General features: G+C 35.5%; 1 long non-coding RNA gene across 1 annotated transcript; it reads right to left on the reverse strand.

Moving 5' to 3' along the window:
• Positions 1-862: 862 nt before the first annotated feature.
• LOC131620845 (uncharacterized) lies at positions 863-1,509 on the reverse strand. Its single transcript, XR_009289314.1, has 3 exons — positions 1,428-1,509; positions 1,243-1,338; positions 863-1,157 (listed from the first exon to the last, which is right to left on the reverse strand). It is a non-coding gene; the product is annotated as an uncharacterized LOC131620845 (long non-coding RNA).
• Between the last annotated feature and the right edge of the window lie 5,555 nt (positions 1,510-7,064).

The following is a 7,064-nucleotide window of genomic DNA, read 5'->3' on the forward strand; positions in this document are numbered from 1 at the left end:
GAATTGAACACATGTGTATGAATTGATGCATTCCATGTTTGAAATATTTTTTGGTGTTTATCTTGTCTTAGGACATGATTTCTCTGAGTTGGGGCTGGAAAATGATGAAATTTCAAGTGAGTTTTGAGTCAGAACAGGGTCATAACCGGTTAATGACAGATGGTAACTACTTATCACTCGAGAAAAATGCTTAGAAATGATTTTTTGAGAGGAAGAGGAATCATGAAACCAGTTGCAAATTTTAGGAAATCGTTTAACACCTTGAATATTTTCTTATAAACGAGAAAGCACATTCTCGTAACCGATTACCTTTTATGGTACCCGGTTGCGCACCTTGAAACCACCATAAACTGAGTTTTATAACATTGATTTCAAAGTGTCCATGTCCAGTTGTATTGGAAAGATAATTCAAAAATCTATCTTTTGGTAAAGTGAAATGATCTTTTAAGCTATATTTTATGTTCAAAACACTACAACACGCTGGGGCTTTAAAAGCGCTTTTTATGGGCTTTAAAAGCGCTGTGAAAGCCAGCGCTGGCGTAGGTAACAAAAGCGCTTCAGAAAGCGCTCTGGTAGGCCCCCCCTATAAGAGCGCTTTTCTGGAAAAAGCGCTCTGGTAGGCCCCCCTATAAGAGCGCTTTCCTGGAAAAAGCGCTCTGGTAGCCCCCCCTATAAGAGCGCTTTTCCAAAAGCGCTTTCGTATGTTGCGTTTTATTTTTATTTTTTATGCTTTTTTATTAATCTTTCGCAGCGCTTTTACTAAGAAGCGCTTTTGTAGGTGGACCTTTAAGAGCGCTTTTTAAAAGCGCTGTCGTTGCTAAATGAGGTATTTTAATGTGCAGCCTGTAATTTAATCCTCCCAGTCGACCTGTAATATTTTCGACCTGTAATATGTTTTCAACCTGTAATATTTTCGACCTGTAATATATTTTCGACGATATAATTTCAGCCATCAGTAAGACAATATATATACTAATATAATACCATTATAATATCCAAAATTATATATATACATCATTACAACATCAATAATATTATAGTTCAAATTGACACAAATCCTACATGAAAAATTGCTTAATATAAAATTGACACAAATCCTCTTTGATTTCTTCCAACTTAAGTCTTGGGTACCCAGCAGCACGGAATTCGTCAAGGTACTACAAAACAAAAACATAATATGAATGATATATTTAGTTAAATGTAATAAATTATATGAAATTATCTTAAGTTATAAATTCATACCGTGAGCGGAATCTCTAATTGATTCGCCTGAAGGATTTCTTTCATAAATCTCAAAACAAAGTATCCGCAATCTGAACTGTTTCGCTGTTGCGGACACTACATAGAAAAACAAATAAGATTTTATAGTTGTCTTGTTTTATCAAGTAGCATAAATATTATAAGCAAAATTGTGAAAAATAATGTACCTGCACTTTGATCCAAGTAATGTTGTTTGATTTAGTCTGGGATACCTGTGCGTCCCGTTGACTTCGGAACACTTGTATTGATCTAATTAACAAATATATAAAAGCATATGTTTAGATCAATCCCACAAATAAGTAAATATATAAATATACACGAATATTTAGAACGATCCCACTTACAAATCAACGATTTCCTTCATAGCCGGATAATTGGTCCAGTCACCATTTACCGAATTTAGATAATACACGACTTCTCTTATAGGGTTGATAGCAAGCAACAACCAGTGTGCTCTATAAATTAAAACAATAGGTTATATGAAAATTTTGCTATACACAAAAGAAACAGAGATTAGATGAACCAAGAATGAAAAACTAACCCTACTAGTCGAGTATTATACGCCCAAAGATGCAGACTTTCTGAATTGCCGGTGGACATGAATCTATCGACTAAGAGCTGTCTAACTGATTCCGGTTCCGAAGCAATTGCCATTCCGCTGCAATGGGCGGAAGACACGAAACGGAATCTGTTAGACAATGCAGTCCCGCGCAACACTCTGTCATACAACAACCTTAAATAAAAACATAATAAACATTAGATTATTTTCATTGAAATGTGTAAATAAATTATAAGTCCACAAACCAAAAAACTGGTTGAGAGACACTAAATTGATATTAAATAGAACCATAAACAATAAACTATAAGCAGAAAATAACAAACTATAAGCAAGAAGAAAGGGATAGTAACCTGAGTTAGACTTGATGTGGGAGATGGGTAGGTTTGAATCAGCGTTGTACAAGTAGAAACCAGAGACTTCAAAGTAACTGTAAAATTAAACACACACACACGATGCAGTTAAATACAAATATCCACTGTACCAAACAAAACTCATGTAACTAATGCATGCTAACATAAACTACAAGATATTTAACCTTGACATATAAGGTTCATCCTTTCCAAGTTTAACCTTGACATATAAGGTTTAAGGAATTATCACTAGAAACAAGATATACATCTATACCTCTATCATTTTTATTCGCATTGTCTTCCTATCTTTCCTCATAATAATACCTTTTGAGGAACATGTCATTTATTTTTATGTACCCCACCTTACCATAATTATAAGACATAATTTCTTTTCTAATTCGTGACTTGTCGGAATTCTCAAATTCGTAACACTTATGTAAATTCTTAGTTTGGCCTCTCTCTTATGACTCTATAACTATAGCTTCATACTAATTATGATTGACAATTAAACAACACTCCTTTCATCTAAAATCTTCATTAAATATTATTTCTTCAACAGTTGACATTACTAGCTTTTCATTTAGATACTACGTTAAAATAATGCTTTAAGAACACTCCTTTAAGAGTGTTCTTTTTTACATTACCATCTTCTCATTCTAGATTAATAGATTTACTATTTGAATCTTTAGATGATGGACTAATGATGGTTTAAGCTTCTATTCAAATTTAATTTTAGAAAACTACTATTTTGCGAAGACAAGAGTTAAAATTACACAACATATCAGTGTCAGCCTTAGAAGTTAGAACAAAATTATCCATACAATTAGTAGAAGTTATGAAATGAAGAAAAATATCCATACAATTATACAACATATCAGTGTCAGCCTTAGAATTTAGAACAAAAAACTACTTGGAAGACTAAATTCAAATATATAATTATAACACTGCAATTCATATGGAAGACCAACCCAGAAACATTGATTACAGTTATACAATATAGAATCGATGAAAGAAACTCATAGGTAGTGTGTATCGGAAAGCAAAGAGTGAGCAACATGTTTCTATTTACAAACCAGAAATGTTTCTATTTACAAAGACTGAGCAACATAGTGGGAAGACTTTACCTGAACAGAAGCAGCAAGAAGATGTTGATTTTGACCAAGAAAACCCTAAAATCCCACAGAACGGCGTAGCAGCGGCGGCGGCGGCAGCGGCGGCTAGTTGGTTTGGGAGTGAGAGTGAGACGACGAAGGAGGGACGGAGGAGTGGCTGAGACCACGGCGGAGGGAGTGAGAGCGAGGAAGCAGAGAGTACGTGAGCGAGGAAGAAGAAGACGATGTACGGATATGTTTTGTGTTTCTGAATAAAATAGTGTGTTTTAGTTTTATGAAAATTTTAAAAAGGGCTACCAGAGCGCTTTTCAGAAGGGCTTTCATATGCCCCTTTATACCAGCGCTTTATTACTAAAAGCGCTTTCGTACCCACCCCCTATAAGAGCGCTTTCAAAAGCGCTTTCATACCCACCCCCTATAAGAGCGCTTTTAGAAAGCGCTTTCATACCCACCCCCTATAAGAGCGCTTTTAGAAAGCGCTTTCATACCCACCTCCTATAAGAGCGCTTTTAGAAAGCGCTTTCATTACCCCCCCTATAAGAGCGCTTTTCTAGCGTGATTTTTAATTTTGTTTTTAGCCAAACCTACCAAAGCGCTTTTGGGCAAAAGCGCTTTCGTAGGTGTGCTGTTAAAAGCCAAATTTGGCGTAGTGAAAACTTGAATTACCGTGTAATTCTTCTAGGGTAAGTAATAATAACACCTATTAAATAATGAATCTTGTTGACCTAAGTGACTCTTGATTAATAACCCATGGAAAATGAGTAAATCATATGATTAACCCTAGAATGATATATAGAAATATCTGGTATTAGGCTCTTGGATACTCAGTTGTGCCTTGAGTTATTAAGTACCAAAAACATTGGTTTTGAAAGAAACCAAGTGTAATATGTATGATGAATGTTGAGACTCCTAGAACATATCGTGAAGGTAGTTGTTGGGACAAGTATAATTTTGCAACTAATTCTTTAGCTTTCATGATAACAAAGTATACAATGTATAAAGAATAATTGTGTACTCTAATGGTTTGTTAAGTGCGCAGATTCTGATATATAGACTCTGGACTATAGGCTAGCAAATTATGGACTCTGGACAAGTGAAGTTCGGGACTCTGAATAAGCATCTCTGAGCTATAGACATCAAAGGCACTATTAAGCATGGAAAAAAACAAAGATGTTTTTACAAGCCAATCTATATTTAAAAGCATCAAGTCAACTTTAGAAAGAATTTTATCCAAAATGACTCTAAAGATTCAAGACTCTGAAGTCTCAATGCTCTTAAGATTTGAAGACCAACTTTGAACTCTGATCAAGCTTCAACAACTTATATTTGAAGCATCTGACTCAAAATGTTAAACTATGAGGAAAGATAATGAAGGATATATTAAAATAGTACAAAATCATATATCCTCTCCACTACCCTATGAGGAAAGACTGTATTGTTGTACCAAATTTTTCAACACATCCCATCTTTCCTCACTATGTGTTATAAGTACCACTCTACTACTAAGCAAACAAATGTCTTCATGCAACTATGATATTATGAAATTCCAAATTCACCCTCCAATAAATCTATTCTTCATTTATATAAAAGAGTTCTTTGAAGCATGGAAAAACAACGATGTAGAGAGAAAAATCAAGTGAAAAGCTTTGAGAACAAAATTTGGAGAAACTACACAAAGAAGAAAGTTGTTATTCTGAAATATTTATATATTTCATTCTTTGTTAAAAAGCCTTGTTGTATTGAAACTGTATGTATCATCTTTCTTAGAAGAATTTTGTAAACATAAAACCTTGTAATCTTAACTTGTTTGGTTGATTTCCTCGAAGGAATAGTGTATATTCAGAATCCTTGAGAAGAATTTAGTTGCGTTTATTGTGGTTGTAATCAAAGTTTTTGATTAGTGGATTAAGTCCTTGTTGAGAAGGCGAAATCACCGTGGCGGGTGGACTGGAGGTAACCTAAAAGAGAGGTGAATCGAGATAAAATACTTGTGTTCTTTTATCATTATTACTTTTGTTTTGTCTGTATTTGGATACTCGAAAATGTTTTAATCTTGAAACCCAATTCCAACCCTCCCATTCTTGTGTTTCATTAAACCTACAGTAATTTGTTATCAGGATGATAGAAACTAACAGAACAGAATTATAGAGAAAGGGAAATTGCAAGGAACTTGCGATTTTTCATTGACAAACAAAGAAAATACAATCTAAAAAATCTACAAGAGTAGTTTGCTCTCTTAGAAGATAACTTCTTATGGCCTAATAACTTCCAAAATAACTTCTCACATAACATAAAAGACAACAAACAACAAACTTAAATACAATCCAAAACTAAGCCAATAATCGCCAATAACTAACTATTTCAATTTAAACTAACACAATAATATTATATTACTTATTTATTTTATTTCTCCTTTGATAAACCCTCCAAATGACGGGTTTACCCTTCTCCTTAATCTGTGCGCTATCATTGCCGCCTCCAAGAGAAACAACCTTGTCCTCAAGGCTGAAGGAAGGAAATGGAACACTGATGAAATCCTTATCTTCCCAAGTAGATTCCTCAATAGGATTTTTCTTCCAATGGATAAACACTTGAGAAGTAGATATACCATGTCGGACCACTATCCGTTGATCTAAAGTTGTCTCTGGTTCCCACATGGAGTCTTCGTTAACCTCTAAACTAGCAGGGAGAGTTGGATTAATAACAGCATTGCCAACCGCTTTCTTAAGCAAAGAAACATGGAAAACAAGATGGATCCGAGATGTAGGAGGTAACTCCAACCTGTAAGCAACAGTCCCGACACGTTCAACCACCTTAAACGGACCAAAATACCTTGGAGACAACTTGGGACAAATTCTAGCCGCAACACATTGTTGTACGTGAGGTCTGAGCTTCAAGAAAACTAAGTCACCAACTTCGAAAGAGCGTTCTTGACGATGTTTATCTTCCTGTGTCTTCATCCAGTTACGAGCACAGGATAAATGATGCTTCAGTTGTCGCAAGCATTCATCACGATTAGCCAAGTCTCGTTGAACAACCTCCACCTTAACTTCACCCGGTAAATAATTAGTGATTATTGGAGGGGAACGAACATACACCACTTCAAATGGAGTTGTACATGTAGAAGCATGAAAAGTAGTGTTGTACCAATATTCTCCCCAAGAAAGCCACATGACCCACGTCTTAGGCTGGTCAGCAATAAAACAGCGAAGAAAAGTCTCCAGACAACGGTTAACTACTTCTATCTGCCCATCCGTTTGAGGGTGGTATGCCGTGATAAGCTTCAAATATGTACCTTGTTGTTTAAAGAGTTCCTGCCAGAAATTACTAACAAATATGGGATCTCTATCACTCACAATAGATTCCAGAATTCCATGAAGTCGGACTACTTATTTGGTGAAAGTTTTAGCCAAAGATCTTGCAGAATAGGGACGCTTAAGAATGATGAAATAAGCATATTTGGACAGCCTGTCTACCACTACAGAAATAGCTTTGAATCCCTTGGACTTTGGAAGACCAGTAATGAAGTCCATAGAAGTATCTTCCCACACTTGATTCGGTATTGGAAGCGGATGGAGAAGACCACCTGGTTTTGAAGTGGCATACTTGTTGCATTGACAGACAATACATTTCTGCACGAAATTTTGGATATTCTTCTTCATACCAACCCAATACAAACTAGCAGCGAAACGGAGATAAGTGCGATAAAACCCGGAATGCCCACCCTGAGGGGTATTGTGAAACTCCTTGAGAATTATCGGAACAAAAGTAGATGAAGCAGAC

The sequence above is a fragment of the Vicia villosa genome, linkage group LG1 (genome assembly GCF_029867415.1).
Source record: "Vicia villosa cultivar HV-30 ecotype Madison, WI linkage group LG1, Vvil1.0, whole genome shotgun sequence".
NCBI classification, from domain to species: Eukaryota; Viridiplantae; Streptophyta; class Magnoliopsida; order Fabales; family Fabaceae; genus Vicia; species Vicia villosa.